Below are 17,298 nucleotides of genomic sequence, written 5' to 3' on the forward strand. Positions count from 1 at the left end.
CACGCCAACACATTGGGATTTCTGATTGCAACTGGCTTGCGCTGAAGGAGGGAGGGAGATGGGTTTGCCAGATCAGTATTGAAATGGCCAAGCCTTTAGCTTGGGTAGCTAATTCAATACTTAGCAATGGCCAGACATTGCAGACAAGAATGGAAAAAACCCACCCATCCTTCCTTCTCTGATCATTTCCCCTTCAACATTCTACACTAGGCACCTAGACCGCCCCCGAACTACACGAGTCTCTTGGGATGATGCCATAGCTACGGAATATTGCCGAGTCCCTAGGGACAAATCGACCCGTCAAAATCAGGGAGACAAAATCAACCAGCAGGAAGAAAACTCTGTCCCTGTCTCGATAGCAAAGGCTTGGAGGACAGGAACCAGCACTGCACAGAATTCACAACCTGAAATCCTGCTTGTGAGGCACTAATAGGGCTGATTCTCATTTACACGAAGATCCCTTTATACCACTCTGCAAGTGTAAAGGGCCCTTTCCGGGGTGAATATTTACTGCTACTTTAAGGCTCCTTTACCTTACCAGGTTGATACAGGGGCCTGAGCAACCATGAGAACCAGGCCCATTGTCTATACAGGCTCCAGTTCATCACTGACCTGCACACTGGGCTGGCTCCCTAGTATAAAGGGGATATAAGGAGGATATACATCTGTGCCCACTTTAAGGCCCCTTTACAGTGCTAGAGTGGTATAAAGGGAAAATTAGGCCCAAAGGGATCCATTCATGCGAGTCAGACAGCGGCACTTCGGCCCCACAGCCCTTGCTCCTGATTGCTTACTACGAGCAATGAACGTTGCAGCCTACTCCCCCACTGCAACCTGCACCGCACGAATCAAATTCATCCTTGGTGTAACTCCACTGACTTCCATGGGAGGAATTTTATCCCAGAGGTCAGCGACATCTGACGGAATTATTTGTTGTGAATTAAATTTTCTTCTCCACAGATCCCCATTTCTGATAACGTCTTTGCTATTCCCAGGCAGTTTATGCCAACAAATTACAGCCTCTGGGGTCCCCCTACACTACTGAGAGCATGTGACTGCTCACCTTAAAAAAAAAAAAAAAACACCGAGTATTGTCTCTGATTGGATGACAGATTTTTTTTTTTTTTTAAATGGAGTATACCCAGTGGCAGGTCGCAAGGGGCCGACAGCCAATGCTTTTGTTCATGCATAACAAGCACCCTCGCTTCCATGGGACTCCTATGTGTTCACCCTACCAGCAGCCATGCCCCAAATGTTCAGGTGAACAAATGCATTCACACGAGTGCTTGTGCATAGCAAATGTGTGTATGAAATGAACAGCCATGCTGAATTGCAAACGCTCCCCACTCTACCCCCGCAGTATTCAGACATCTCTAATGTCAGCCCATCTCCTCAATGTCACCCATTTTATGAGTCTGCTTTTTGGGGAAGAAGAATGCTGCTATGATAAAGCACAGGACTGGGACTCACAAGATTGTGGGCAAAATAACTGGCTCTGTTGAAGTCAGTGGTAAAACTCCAACTGACCTCAGAGAGGCCAGGATTTTCTCTGAGTTTCTGGCTTTGCCACAGGTTTCAGAGTAACAGCCGTGTTAGTCTGTATTCGCAAAAAGAAAAGGAGGACTTGTGGCACCTTAGAGACTAACCAATTTATTTGAGCATAAGCTTTCGTGAGCTACAGCTCACTTCATCGGATGCATACTGTGGAAACTGTGGCCTTGCCACAGACTCTCTGCATGACTTAGCTTAAGTCACTTTGGGTCTGATCTGAAATCAATGAGAATCTTTCCACTGACTTCCGTGGTCCCTTAACCTTACCCAATCTGATTCTCCATCACCCTGCACCTTGCATTGTCGCTTATGCTAGTGCCCAGTGAATGTGGAAAGGCTACCAGGCCAGAATAACAGCACTTTGCACTGGTGTAAGCAATGACGCAAGGAGATGTACAAAAGAGAATCAGGCTACTGATAAATTGGAGCTTTAATAACTTCCCTGCCTCACAGGAGCACTGGGAAAATAGATCCATAAATATATGGGAAGTGCTCAGATACTAAAGTGCTTGTGATGATATAAATACCTAAATAGATCGATGACAAAATAGCTAAGGGAGATTCCTCTTAGATTTTCACTGAGTAGCTCGCAAATAGATAGTATGCATGTATTGAATTCTTTTGAATTACAGGGCCATGTCTGAGGGGGGAAAAAAATCTTGTTTATTAATTTGGAATCATCATATAAAAATAGGACAAATATTTCATATTGCACTAAGAACTACATCAACAGCAAGGATTAGGTATATCAGTGTTGGTTTCTCCTGCTCTTTTTAAAAAGTTTCTGATGAACTCAGTCAACACAGGATGGAAATTAACAGGTCCAACAAAATTCAAGAGTGAAATCCTATTGTATACATCGCAGGAGAAGATTCACATGAAGTTGCAATGCTACAAAACGTTTTTTCAAAATTATCTCAGGTGATGTCACTGAAATTTAATATTTATTCATTGATTATGAAATCTGTTTCTTGGAATATAGTCATGAGTTGTTTTTTTAACTCCATTACAGGACCTTTGAGTTCCTCGAAGAGCAATCAAGATACCTTTCCAAACAAGTTGGTATATTTTGCAGGTGAAGTCTAAGTCAACCAATCTGATCATTAATGGTCAGTAACGCACAGTTAGTACAAATCTTTGACCCAAAGTTCCCTTTCAAGGTAAAGTAGGTACATTTCGCAAATTGCATCTGGAGCAAGTTGGCAGGAAATCCAATGACAGGGGTAAAAACCAAAGTGAATTTGAAATCAGAAGGGAAGAATTATACACAATTCAGTAAAATCCCATTATCCTCACACAGATTCACACAGAACAGATTCTTTGTAAATTCCCAATTTTGGAATCTTGAATCCATGAAAAGGAATGTGCAACAAAATATATATATTTTAAATATTCAGGTAGATATAATGGGAGGAAAATGATATAGAAAATGTCAAGAAACCATTTTCCAAACCATCATATCACTTTTTTCCCCTCCTCGCCCTGATAAATGACCTCTGTTAGGGAACAAAATGTTTTAAATATATGTACATAACAGATGGGGGGTGGGGAGAGAGTGGAAAAAAAGCAAGAGCCCCTATTTTCAAAGCAACCATTGATAAATGCTATGCTATTACCGCTTTTTTATGTATAATGCAATACCCAGCCCCCTGGATAGGGAAGGTAACATTTACATAAGTAAGAGTATTTTTAGAAGACAATCCAACATTCCTCCCTATGGTCTGATTGGTTATGCAACTATAGTGCATATCTTCTCTTTAGTCAGTGTCCTGCTATTTGACTAATTCACCATTTATTAGAAGTTTTACTTACTACAATTCAATTATAGGAAGCTAGTTTCGCTTAAGACTGGTATTTTCTTGACATGCACTGAACTGATAACCCCTTCTTTAAATGATACGATGCAAATAGGTGCAAAAAAAAATCCTACCTCAGGTTTTAAATCCAGTTTCCAAACGGTGCCTTTTTTCCTTCTTTTTTCTCCTCTTTTCCTCTCTCTTCTTTCTTTCCCCCCCTCCCTCTTTCTTTCAATGGCTTTCTTTCTTCTCCACATCCTCCTCAGGCGTGTAATGGGGTTATTTTTACTTTCGGTTATCTAGCTTTATGAAGAATTGACACCACTCATACAGCTAGATAACCAAAGATAACAACCAACCCCTGAAGTCTACAGCATCAGCAGCAAACAACAAAAACAAAACATCTTCTTCTTCTCCAGTGGGTTTCAGTGGCGCACGTCTTTTTAGGAGGAAGGGGAAATAAATAAAAAGATGCAAATATTAAAAATAGGAACCAAAGCATGAGAACATACATTCATTGGGGACCCTGATCCTTCAACTCATTGAAGTCAATGGCAAAACTCCCACTGATTTCAATGGGACAGGATTCAGCCCTTTGAAATTCATTTTTAAGCAAAAGTGCAGTGTTCAGGAGAGCAACACAAAAGATTCAACTCTTAACTGGGTGCAAATCTGTTTTGACTCACTTCCACTGATATCAACAAAGGTTTTTAATGTAGAGAATTAAAATCTTTTATATATATATATAATGTTTAATGTACAGAGCTTTAACAAATTTGCAAACCTAAAAAAAAAACCACCAAGGGTCTGACATAGGTGAACATAATTTATCCATAGATAAGCATGCAACTTTATAGATGCCTATACCACTAAGTGACCACACAAAAATATTTCCTGATTCCATTAGCATTTCAAGAATGCAGAGGGGAGGGAAAAAAAACGCTAAATTGTAAAGCATCAGGGATATAGATTTTCTAAAACCAATGCCTTGTAGAATAGGAGAAGGGAGGATTGAAAATACAGAAGGAACGGGAGCGAGGACCGAGAAAGAGAAACATATAGGCTCAGACAAGCTCAAAGAATCTCTATCAGACCACGGGTGACCCTGTGCAAACACCCACCTCAACCCCATTCAGCCCCTCTCTTAAAAGCAGCTACTCCCTTCTAGGCTAAAGGCACTTACATGCTTGGGGGTGGGACAGAGCCGATTTCCTTGAGAAAGCCGCGGGCTCGCCTCCTGTGCTCCCCCCCCCCCGATCGGTCTGCTGCTTTGCCTTCTCTGCAATTGGGGCGTCCTTGCAGCAGGCAGCAGAGCCGGGCTGCCCCAGAAAGACCCCCCCTCCAGCATGGACTCAATGCCAAAGAAGGGCAAAAATTCCCCCCCTCCCCCCCGGGCGGATCCCGGTGCGAGCAAGGGGAGCCCTGCACATGGTCTGAGCAACTCTGAGCTCACCGGCTGGTTTTTGCTCCTTTTCCATCCCTCCCCCTCCAGCCCCTCCGCTTCTCCCACCGCCCCTGCTCGCTCGCCAGCTCTGCCCGCAGCCTCTGCGCCTGGAGGGGGAGGGGGGGGGAAGGGATGCGAGCTGCACTTTTCATTCATTTTTTCACGCGGCCTTCCCCCTCCGCTGCCCCTGATTGGCTCGGGCCGGCCTGACGTCACCCGCCCTGCCTCCAACCGCTTTGCGACTCCCACCAGTTCATTCAATGAGCAGAGCCGAGCTGGCAAGTGGAAGTAGGAACCCTCCTAGACAGACACACACTGGCTGGAGCAGGTTGCTTTCCCCTTAACAGTGGATAATAATTTGCCAGACACCTAGTTCCAGGTGCACATGAAAACAGAAGCCAGGAGTCAGTCAGATATCTGAATTCACTTTTAAAACAATAAACCCGAATGCCCTTTTGGTTTTTTGTACATCAAACCCTTTTCATTGACCGAATTATAATTTGTACTGCTCACTAACCGTAGTCGATCAGGTTAGTATGGAAGGCGTCAAACACTGATTGTGTCATTGTATATACATCTAGATGAGTATGCACACACCTATAGACCCATTTATTTACATCTAGCGTACAGATATGTTTGCATACCCAGTCATATCTATCTCTTGATTTGCAGATCCCTCCTTTCACAACCGAAATAATTTTGTAAAGCAACGACATGACATTTCTCCCCAATGCATGTAGCTCCTTTGAGCCAAAGCCACCTTTTGTTTTCTTGTGTGCATTTTCAGTGGTCTCCTGTGAGTCTTTAATTACGTGACGGGGGTTGATGATTTTACTGGGACTTTAGATAAAATCAGATTTGAATCGTTATTTAGTTGTGACCGGAAGGGCTGCTAACTAGTTATCCTTTTATTTGCTGTTTTGAAATACGTATATATAACAACAGGGTTAGTAAAGTGGCGTTTTCCTTTACCCTAAAACTTGAAATAAAATACAATTAAAAGAAATCGGTTTGCCCTAGAATTGTTTATGGAGACTTGGGTGGGAATTCATCTGGTTTAACATCAGAATGGGATTTTTTTTTAAAAAAATCTGGTTTTACCTTCTTCTGAGCATGGCTTGATCAAACCAACTCTTTACAGCATCCAAGGACAAAGATTAGAACTGTAACTCGTCAAGGGAAAGCAGAGAAGTCTATTATTCCAACCCTTCTACCTTGCAATTTAACAAAGCAATCTGCTTCCCAAGGTGCTTTTTCAAGGGTCTCTGATACCCACCTGACCCAGGGAACCAATGGCTAGTCGGATTGTTATTTATCAGGTTGACTTTATTATTTGTCATTACTGTACTTTCATTTTGATGCTCAGACCTGCAATTCCCCTTGACCCGCCTAGTGGAAATAATCTCCCCCAGATCCCTACGTTCTACCCCGCTGAGGAGTGAATTCGGTTTCACTCCTGGTGTACATTCAGATGCATCTTTCCTGATTTGTTTATGTTTCCAACCTGCTTTAGGCCTTATTCTGCATCTATGGGAATAACTAGAAACGTACGCATGTCAAAAGCCTTCGGAACAGCTGCCCAGTGAAGCTAGAGAGAGCTACCTAAGAAAGGGATCGTGGTAATCATTTTAAAAAGCGGACCAGGTGTCTTTATCCTGGCTCCACGTTAACATTCCCCACCTCCGCCGCTTTACCCCTTTCTTGGAGATTCAGGCGATCCGGATTCAGATCGCGCGCGCTCCGGATTCACACCGCGTTCCCTCCGGTTTTGCTATAGGATCAGAGAACTCTCATGACCCAAACATTCCCAGCGAATGGCCACTGCTGCGTAGTCTCCTGGCTTTCCAGCCTCAACTCAATTGCTACCTGCGGCCTGTGGAGCGGGCACGTTAGCGGCCTCACCTGTCACTACATAAGGAAACGGTGTCTGTGGCAGACCTGACGGCGGTCGTCTTCAACCTTAAACAAAATCACGCTGTCTGCACCACGCTAGCTACACCCGTCCTTCACATTCTCTCTGGTTTTCTTTACAACCTACCTCCTTCGCCCAAGAGTGATACCTTTGTCTCCACGTGCGCAATGCCAGTAAGAACAGAGAGGAGTTTCCTTCCTGCTACTGGCAGCCCAACTGCGCTCCTCTCTGTCCCTCCTTTTAACAAACCACGGGGTTGTGTTTCCTGCTATAAAACATATTTGACCAAACGTCCTCCCGTCTGCGGCAATTCATAGAGAAGCAGTAACCGAGCAAGAAGCGCTTTCTGAGCCACAGGAAAGATGTAAAAAAAAAAAAACTCCAAACCCATGTATGGGGATGTGGTGTGTTTATTCAGATTCTTATTTTGTCTTTGAAGGAGTAAAGGTGCCATTAGCAACTCTTACCCAATGAGGAGACTTGCATAGGTCTCTTTGTGGTCTTGGGGCGGGGGGTGCAAATCCACTTTAAATTGCATAGAAATCTTCCTTCCTTCTTTGTTTCTCCAAACTAAGCCTGGGGAATTTTTGTTGCAGCTGTGAATTTTCTCCTGGTCAGAAACTATCAAAAATTCCTGGAGAAATAACGGTATTCTTTTGACATCAGATTCTTGGTGGGAATACCTTTGAAGGAAGTCTCAAGGAAGTGTATGAAAGAGGTTCCCAGTGTGTTTCATTTTTGTTGCTTCCTTAAATGTTTGAAATTCCTCAGAGGTTATTTATATTCATCTTCTTTCTCTGTGCCTTGCTTCCCCTTCCCCCCCCCCCCTCCCACCCCGCTCGGGCTTTTAAACTTACTTAATGTCTTTTCCATTCTTCTAGCCATTTAAGCGCGGGGGTGGGGGGGTTGGAAACAATTGGGGGCCGAAATACAACTCACAAACTTTTCTATAAACACTTTATATTGAACTGTTTCCAATTATTCGAAAACAAACCCCTTTGACGTTATAAAACGCTTGCTCACACACTGTTATCCACACTTTAATTATTTCATTTTTCAATGTTGTCATTGTTGGTAAGATGGCTAATGCCTTATTGATGATATACAATATTACTGATATCCCATTTGCTTATATATTGTCCTCATCGGCCTATACCGGCCAGATTTTTCCTTTACCAAACTCTTTCCAGTTAATTATCTCAAGAGCCTGAGTAAAATTTGAGAGAGAGAAAGGTGGGTGGAGGAATACCGTTTATTGGACCAACTTCTGGGTGGAGGAATACCGTTTATTGGACCAACTTCTGGGGGTGAAAGGGAACAGAGCTCTTCGGGTTCTTGGTAAAATCTGATTCTTTTCAGAATCAAACCCCAGGATGTCTGAATGTGCTCTTCAAACCTAACCGAAACTCCGACATTTTCATAATTAAAAGAGTTTGCTGATCTAGCTAATCTAGTTTAACGTGTCCACCAATTCAAAGGCCGGAAGATGTGTCTTGTATCCGGCTAGAGATCTGAAAACAGTATCAAAGGGGATGGCGCTGGATATAATATTAAAAAAAATCTAGTTTCTTTTTAATTCAAGATCAGATAGCAAAAGGGGGGAGGAGGAACAACCCTCAGAGAATGCTGAGGGGGGGACGACACTTTTTTCACGCCCATTGAGGATAACCTATGTTTGCAGCCGCCGCAAACGTCTTTGTGGCCTCGGACCACAGACGTGACATAGACAACGCTGATGTTCTCAAAACGTCTCTCCCACTCTCGCCAGGCAGCCACAGGCCCACCCTGTCCTGTACCGGTGGAAATCGGTGGCACTTTTGCAGAATAATTCACTGCCTTTGCATCGTCTGGCTCTATTTTAGCCCCGTGGTTTAGCATTTGGGACTGAAGCTGCTGAAGTTTGGTCCCCAAACCAAAATCAAATAAAGTAGCCTGCGATTGTTTGCCTCATCGGCTTCAGTGAAGCCAGCCACCCACTGATCAGATTATTTTGATGTATTATTTAAATCTCAGACCCCCGGAGTATTTTAACGCTCAGCAAACAATTCCAGTTACTGAACTAAAAAATAACCCAAGAACTTTTTAACATACCGATTCCAACAACATCCGAGAGATCTGAGTTCCCAAACGAGTGCCTGGGGATTTGCTAAACAGTATTTCTCCACTAACCCTATTCTCCTCTCTTTCCACAGGTCTAGCCAGCGATCGACTCCCTTTCTACTGGTGTCCGGCTCCAAATTTGTAAATTTCACCATTGCACGCAGCGCTGTTGCAGCCCAGCGCGCTCACCACCAGAAGCGGGTCCAATACAAGATATGACGCCCCCCACCTTGTCTCAGGAACATCATGTCTCACAGGCCGCTGCTGCATTGATTTAAGCGCCTTGTTTTTAAAGCGCACATATTTTATTTGACGTGTGTATGTCCTAGAAGCAAGGAACTAACATCAATCCAGCCTCAGGTCACTGATGGTATTTCTGAAATGTACAAAACTGGGCACAGACACCAGCAGAAATAGCACCCGTGACCTGCTGGCTGTATTGAGGGGACTTCTTTGTTTCCAAGACGTCTGTGTGTGGACCCCCGAATCGTTTGCTGCGAGTTCCTTGTTTTTAAAACCATTATACCACCTCTCTAGTCCCCAACCCTGTTATTTTACAGATAATTTTACATCTAATTAAATGGGTCGTTTGTGGAACCCTATGCCGCTCTGAAGTGTTTTGGTTTGATTTATTTTGTCTTACATTCCTCTGCTTCCATCTAAAAGCAGGGTATGATCACACATTTATTTTCTTCCCCATGGCTTTTACCATCACTTTCCTGTCTGTTCCCCCGCCCTCCGCCCCCGGTTTCCTCCAACAAATAGACCAGGATATAGAGGTCTAGCGATTGTATTTATTTAAAGTATTTCATATATACGGGAGGTTAAATTTAAATAGTTCGAGAAAATTCTGTCTAGACGCCTTGCATTTGCTTTAAAATCAATCTTTCATTCTGATTTCAGTTAAAAATACAAAAGTTATTGTTCTCCACTCTATAGACAGGGTTGTGTTCTTGTTTTTTAAGTCACCCTTATGCAAACAAAGAAAACTTGCACCTTTGGCCTGTAAATTCTCCAGCCAAGAAGAACAGTCAGATTTCATTCAGAAATAGGAGGCTTAAATGGTAGGTAATTTTTTAAAGAGAAGAACAAACCCGATGGGCTTAGATTTTGCATTTGCAAACATTAGCGCAGTTGGGTATGTGTGCAAAGGGACCCAAACACCTGGTAAAATGCAGACGGAGACGTGTGGCTACTTTGCGAGGTGTTTAGGTAACGTTTGCCTAGATGGCCCTGTTAAAATTAAGTCGCTTTCACGCCCTGTGGCTGGAGAGCCTGCTTATATACAGAAACAGGCGCAGACTCTGAACGTTATACACGAGATTCAGCGCATCTTTATAAGAAAATCTCAGGGGGGAACGCGTATATAGGCACATGTAACACCTATTTGTGTTATTTCTTTATATATGCGTGTGTGAGTATACACATACACACCTGTCCCTACAGCTGCGTGTATCTACACTTATGTCATATTATGTGCATTTATAGAGGGATATTTATATGCACACGTATTTAAGGTCACACTCATACATATATGTAGATAAACACGCATCTCTCTATAACTACACACATACTGTGTGTATGTATATATAACATGTATATTAGATGTATATATGTACACACACACGCGATGCATTCTGGACATGTGTAGCCCATGGAACACTGCATTCGATCCTTTTACTTTTCAGACAGACGCCTTTGAAAATCGTCGTTTCAAATCCCTGATTAGATCCCTTCATTTTCTTTATTAAAACTGGCAAACCCCAGAAATTGCTCTCTTTGCTCGTACTGTATATGTCAGAGGGGCGTAATAGGCTCCTTTCAACTGTCTTTTATACCCTCCTCCTGGCACTGGCAAAGGATTGCTTTGGGTTTTTTGTTTAGTGGCTTTTCCCTTAAACACTCTACAAATGGGCAGGAATGATATTACTTTTAATAGTTACTCTCATTGTAATAGACTTGTTTCTGCTGTAAGAAATGAGCACACAGGACAGATTCCTACCTGTCTGCTTGATATGGGAGAAACGTGTCTCATCTCCCGAATCGGCCTTTCGCTCATAGGTGTGTTTACTATGAAGATTAGATAGATAGATAGATAGATAGATAGATAGATAGATAGATAGATAGATAGATAGATAGATAGATAGATAGATAGATAGATAGATAGATAGATAGATAGATAGGAATTTGTAATTTGTGTGTAGATGAGTTTATCAAAGCAATTGCTTAAAACTATCGGTCTGCCTTTGGAAGATAGTGTCTACAGAAAAACAATGACTAACTGTGTCTGAATAGAAAGAGCCTGCATCCCTTTTTAAGGGATCTTGCACATGTTGCAGCGTCTATGCATGCCTGCAGGGCTGAACCCGAAAAGGCACGCTGGGGGTTTTATTCTTGCTCACCTGTGTGTGTTGCCTGCGTGTCTTTGCTCAAAGAGCTACCAGCAAGTACTTGCCTTAAGAGAGAGGGAGGGAAGGGAAAACGCTGTGTGCCCGAGTGTGAAGAAACGACATTACTGGGCGGATTGTATGACACAGCAAGAGTTAAAGTGATATTCATCTGCTTACAGGGCTCCATCCTGCTCTCTCTTATATTGATGTAAATCAGGAGTGACTTCACTGAAGTATGAAATAATGTACAGTGTATGAAGCTGTCCCACCCATTTTTATCTTAGTAGCATCATGGGACTATATCACACTGTAGTAAAATACATAAAGGAAGCATGCAAAGACTTATGCAAGCGAAGCAATAAACAGATCTGGAATGGAGTAGGGAAAATCCATGCAAGACGTAGAGGAGGGAAAGGAGAAAGTTTTGCAAAGCGAGAGTAAATGCATTTCCCGTTCTTGCATTCAACTGAGGCAGAAAGAGATCTAAAGCAAAGCAAGGACTATACCTGTTACCTTTGACAGCAGGATCTGTTCTGCAAGAGAAGAGATTAAAAGGGAAGAGTTAAGAATGCTGCACTCCTGGTCAATTTCAGCCCAGCTTGGGAGCAGGTCGATAGCTCTGTTGCTTAATGCAGTCAAATGGCTACACGGGGCCCTTTAGGATTTTGGGGATTCAGGGGAAATGACATTACCCTGAAATCTATTTAAGTTTAAATATTTCCCAGTCCTTATTAAGGCAGAATCTTTAAAAAACAACCGCTTTCCTTTCTGACCTATCTGTATTTTCTCTCTCTTTTTAAAATCCACATCAATACTACAAGCTCCTTGGGGGTGGTGGGGAGGGGGGCGGTGGAATCCAAAGGTTGATGCTTTTGTTTATTGTTCGTTTTTTACCTGCCAAAAGAAGAGACCCAATGGACTTGGCTGTTTAGCTCGGGATACATACACTAGGAAGACATGTAGTCAGCATATGCACTCCAAATATCATGGGATAACCCTGATGACAGTGTACTTTTTTACTAACAAAGCATTTTACACGTACCGATCTAGAAGACTTATGGGAGGCTGAGAATAATTTGCAGAGGTGTGTGTGTGTGAGAGAGAGAGAGAGAGAGAGAGAGAGAGATGCACCTTTTCATGAACAAGTGAGGCATTAAGATGAAACCATGCTGTAGATATTTTTATATAAAGTTACGTGGGGCTACTGAAGGCAGGCACATCAAAGGACCGATTGCAGAATCAAGATTGCATTCTGAGCTGCAGGCTTGAAGATTCCTAAGCGTCTCTTAGGATGAATTTTTTTGCATTGTTGGCCCAAAGGTGATTAGAGAGAGCCGTGCGTTCCTATGCTTCAATCCTATTCTTCAGAAAAATAAAAATTCCATCTTTTTAGGCATTAAAATCTCATAGCACCTGGCCTACTCAAAAGTGTACGTCTCCACGGGCGATCACTGGGCAGCCGGCGGATTGGAGCTCCGGAAAATGCTGCCGATTTTTCTCGAGACACAAAAGACTGTACCACAACTATATATTCCTCCCAGGGCATGCGAACCGGAATGCCTGAACATAACACACCGAGGTGTGTGTCATAACACAAGGTGAGAGGAGCCGCCTGACCACAGCTCTGCAAGCCACTGGAAGGAAATCCAGACAGGAGAAGTGGAGAATTCTTAGAGCCTGGCATTTCACCTTAAACCCTCCTCTCTGCACGCTGCATTACAAGGTTTAGCTCCTTCTATTTATAGTCAGGAAGCCATATTCCTCCTGTGTGGTGGTAACGGACAAATGCACTTCCGGCTGCTTTGCTACGTGTATCACCTCTGAGGGAGAGCTGCTTGCTACACAGTTTTCTAAGGCAGCTTTTAAATTCTAGGGTGCTTTAAAAGAGACGAGTCACCCACCAAGCGCAATAAGGTTGGCCCACGGTCGGCTGCAGACCCGTATTGCTAGATGGGAGTGGGTTTCTTTTAAACCCAGCATTGAACTGAACAGCAAAATAAGGGCTTTGAGAAATGATTTTGCCATCTGTCAAGACACAGGTTTCAGAGGAGCAGCCGTGTTAGTCTGTATCCGCCAAAAGAACAGGAGGACTTGTGGCCCCTTAGAGACCAACCCATTTATTTGAGCGTAAGCTTTCGTGAGATGAAGTGAGCGGTAGCTCGCGAAAGCTTATGCTCAAATAAATGGGTTCGTCTCTAAGGGGCCACAAGTCCTCCTGTTCTTTTTATCAATACACACACACACACATTACACACACAGAGAGAGAGCCAATAGAATAAGAAGTTTACTGAGGAACAAATCTTTCCCTTTCCCTGTCTGTTTCTCCAGAAAAGGTGAAAGCAGGCTCTGTGTAATACCCTTTGTACTTTTCAAACTTGCTCCGGTTTACCAGAAGGGATATATAACCACTGCAAGCTGGAATTGGCATTGGGATTGAAATTCCAGAGCTAATGCCCAGCACTTAAATCTATTGTAACTCAGATTTAAGTTTCTTTTATACACATAAACCCATCAGGGCAGATCTGCTTATTTGATCATGAGCTACAGATCATGTTATTTCGGAGTTCTGGTTTCGAATACACTAATAATCTTTCCTATTAAAAATGTCAGTCGTTAACTAGTCAAGCAGGAGGGTTTCAAATCACTGTCATGCTAAAAGAGAGAGATTAAAAATACATAGTTATCAAAGAGAGTTAGAATAGGTGTGTGTGTGTGTATGTGTGTGCAGAAACGTTGTGATATATATGTGTACACAGTTTGGAGCAAGTGAGAGAGAGATACACACAGTTAAAGAAAATATCCATATATTTTTCCATAGAATTTCAGCCATGTGTTTAGGGGAGGAGGGGAGGGATCCTGGATCAGTGGCTGGTATGTATGTGTTATATAAGGGGGAACTATATGTTTGTGTGTGTGTGTACATATATACACACAATTAACACACAGAGATCTGAGTGTGCTTGCAAAAAGACATATCTATGTGTGTGTCTGCAACCCCTTCCCCCCATCTAGGAATTAGTTATATTGTCTAAAGGTCTGTGAGGTGTTTACATTCTTTCTTCTTCTTCTTTTTCATTGTATCCCTCATTTCTCCTAGACATATGAACTGATTCCAGTTTAAATCCAACCCTAGGCCTTCCAGAACACCTGTGCTATGTCGCCCCCCACCCCTTGGGATAATTAGGAGGAGTGCATTTTTTTAAAATATTCATTCATTTTTGCTCCCTCACCATGCACGCTTAGGTCTTATAAACCCCAAAACCCTTTTAAAAGCAGAAGGCAATAAATTGACCCTGTCACATCTTGTATTTCCGCGCAAAAGCGAGCTTACATTTCTACCGGGAGGTTTCCTGAGGGTGGAACCGGTATTCAGCAGACATAGAAAGCACCAGCCTGACATGAAACCCACACGAACACAGCTCATTTGAATCTGCCAGTTGATGGTCAACCTAAACCACCCTCCCCAGAGCGGTACTTGAGCCGACACGATTGTTCTTTGAAAATTAAAGCTGTCCCTTATCCTGCACCTCCCTTGAAGGGCAGTGGATGTAGAAGGTGAGAAAAGGTGAAAGGAGGGAAATAAAAAAGAATCTACAGTCGCTGGAGGGTCCCCCCCCCCCCGGTGTTTTAAGGATAAAGGGACCCAATTGGCCCTCCACACTCTGAAGCGATTTCATTCCCCTCTTCCTGGCGAAATTGAGAGGCCAAGCGGATTTTAATAGGACAGGAGCAGGCGTAACCCCTCGCCTTTCTCCCTCGTTGCAAACTTATCGGCTCCTCTTAATCTGCTGGAGGCAGCTGCGAACTGAGCGGGGGAAGAGGGGCAGGGAAGTTTTTGTTTGTGATGATGTCTAGACTCTATTGCCAAGCTCCATCCCAGCGGGTGGTTATTTTAAAATGGGTGCTTTAAATCAGGCCAGGTCCCCTGCTCCCACCCTCAATGTGCCTTTTAGATCTTTGAGGCGTGGAGGGGGGGGGTGCAGGGGAGAAGACCCTGGTAAAGGGGTGAAGGGGGGGGGGAGGTTTGAGGACCACAGCAAGCAATCGCCGTAAAAGAAATTAGCCAGCCTTTCCCTGCGCAGCCGACTCCATCTGCAGTTGCAAAGCAGGAAAGCCCTGAATCAGAGCCTTTAAAACACGCCAGGCTCCGTTGCAACGCGGCGCCCTAGCCAGTCCCCCCCCCCCTTCCCCTTTTGATTGCAAATAATAATTAGCACTTACCCTTAGCTTGCCAAGGAGGTTCCGTGCCAAAGTCTGCAGCCCACCAGATGTACCTAGAATGAGCCTGTCCCTCCTGCATCCTACCCACTTGTGGATGGCTGGTTGGAGCTCGGGATGACGTAGCTGCGGTCTACCCATTCAGGATTTTTTTTCCTGCCTCTCCCCCCTCCTCCCACCCTCTTCCTGGAAAAGAACGCGGGGCTTTACCCAGGTAACAAATCTTGCAAAGAGCCAGCTCCCCTCCCCCGCAAAAAAAAAAAATCCACCCCAACCTTAACAAAAAAAAATATCCTGATCAAAAATGAATGGGGAGAAACAGATCAATCATGCCGCTGGGGTTTATTTCAAGTACAGGGAGCTAGCGCTGTTGCAGGATCCAGGCTATTCCATGCCTATCTTTTGATCTAAAGACAAAGGGGAAATCTTCCCAGACACCCCAGAATGATCCAGCCATTCCCATTCTCCCCTCTTTCTGCCCCACTAGGCTCAAGAGAATATGAAGAGATCCACATGAATGGCAAACATTCTGGTGGCAGGGCTTTTTTTTAAAAAAAAAGGGTGGGGGGGACCTTGAAGTGGGGGTGATGCCTCTTTCAGCGTGTCCAATAACCTTAAAGCCCCCGCCCCCGCCCCTGTCCCTCACCCCCAAGCCTCTTCAAGTCTAGGAATTCGTCTGGGTCAGCCTCAAGACCGTGGAAATGAAATAGTCGGTTGTCAAGCCCCCAAGTTGAGCTTTCCAGACTGGAGGTCTTTAAAAGAAGTGGGGGAAGGAGTGGGGGGGGGGGGAGAGAGTCGAAATTACCATAATAATCACATCTCGAACAAGTTGCTTTGAATAAAGGAAAAGGAAACACTAGAATGAAAGTCTAGACTGGGATGGGGAGGGGGAAGGGTACGTACCCCCTGGTTTTGCAAAACTTTGAATCTAGGGGTGTGTGTGTGTGTGTAAAGCTACACTCTCAAACTGTAGGGAGGAATCAGAGGTTTGATTTTCCCTCTGATGGGAAGAGGAGGCTTTTGCCCAGTGTCCATAAATGACCGGCTGGCGAAGGTCCTGATTTGTTTTTGTTTGTTCTGGTTTTTTGTTGTTGTTTTATATCATGTCTGGTTTCCAGGGCAGACTCCCCGGCTCCCGCTGGAAGGCAGCAGGATCTAACGGCCCGTAGAAAATGCATAATGAATTCACTTTTTATCCGAGCATGCCTGGGAACTCAGGGCGCCCTGAACTTGAGAGAGACCCTCTTGCATGCTGATGAGCCCTGTCTCAAGTTCATTGTCACAGAGCCCTCGCAGACAACCCAGCCCTGCCCCCCCTCCCAAGCCTAACTTTTGTCCCACAGCTAGAACACACCCTCCCTTGGGAGACTGCTAAAACAAATGTATTTAAACGACAACTCTGAAGACAGGCATAATTCCACTTCACCCCTCTCCCAGCAGCAGCCGTTCAATCACCAGGCATGCCTTCAGGCTGCTTATAATGCCCCCCCCCCCCCGCACACACCCTCAAAGTTTTTGGCTTTGTTTCCTGATGCTTTTAAAATAAATATCCGCATTAAGCACGCTGCCCTGGCCCCTCTGGGATGATGCTGTGTTCATTTCACTTTCCTTCTCTTATTCCCCCACAGTGAGAGGTAAAGATGCCACCTTCCTGCCTCTTGCAACATGATTTGGAAGAGCTGGATTTTTTCCCCCGCCTTCCTCTCTTGGGGGTGACTCCTATTTTCCCATGGGGGGCGTATATATGTCTCTCTCACACACTTAAAACACCGATCGCTGGATTTAAACACAAAGTATGATACGATTTGCGCCTCAGTCCATCTTCCAGCCGGCCCCATCACACCGCATTGTGTTTGCAAAGCAAGCTGCCTGTCCTGCAAAATCTGC

The 17,298-nt window shown here is 44.1% G+C and overlaps 1 long non-coding RNA gene across 23 annotated transcripts in view; it reads right to left on the reverse strand.

Annotated features, from left to right (window-relative positions):
- The window catches only part of LOC311512636, an 87,896-nt gene that overhangs the window by 45,932 nt on the left and 24,666 nt on the right, over positions 1-17,298 (reverse strand). For 5 of the 23 annotated variants that reach the window (XR_014709510.1, XR_014709511.1, XR_014709512.1 and 2 more), the window contains exons 1-2: positions 4,531-4,545; positions 3,482-3,786 (exon numbers count right to left, since the gene is read on the reverse strand). The exons of 2 other annotated variants lie outside the window; for them this stretch is intronic. This is a non-coding gene — a long non-coding RNA (uncharacterized lncRNA). Of the gene's footprint in view, positions 1-3,481; positions 3,787-4,530; positions 4,627-11,699; positions 11,727-15,414; positions 15,547-17,298 lie in introns of those variants that run through there. 16 more of the 23 variants (XR_014709492.1, XR_014709493.1, XR_014709494.1 and 13 more) reach the window with 8 other exon arrangements.

The sequence above is a fragment of the Lepidochelys olivacea genome, assembly GCF_965140295.1.
Source record: "Lepidochelys olivacea isolate rLepOli2 genome assembly, chromosome: 24".
Taxonomy (NCBI): domain Eukaryota; kingdom Metazoa; phylum Chordata; order Testudines; family Cheloniidae; genus Lepidochelys; species Lepidochelys olivacea.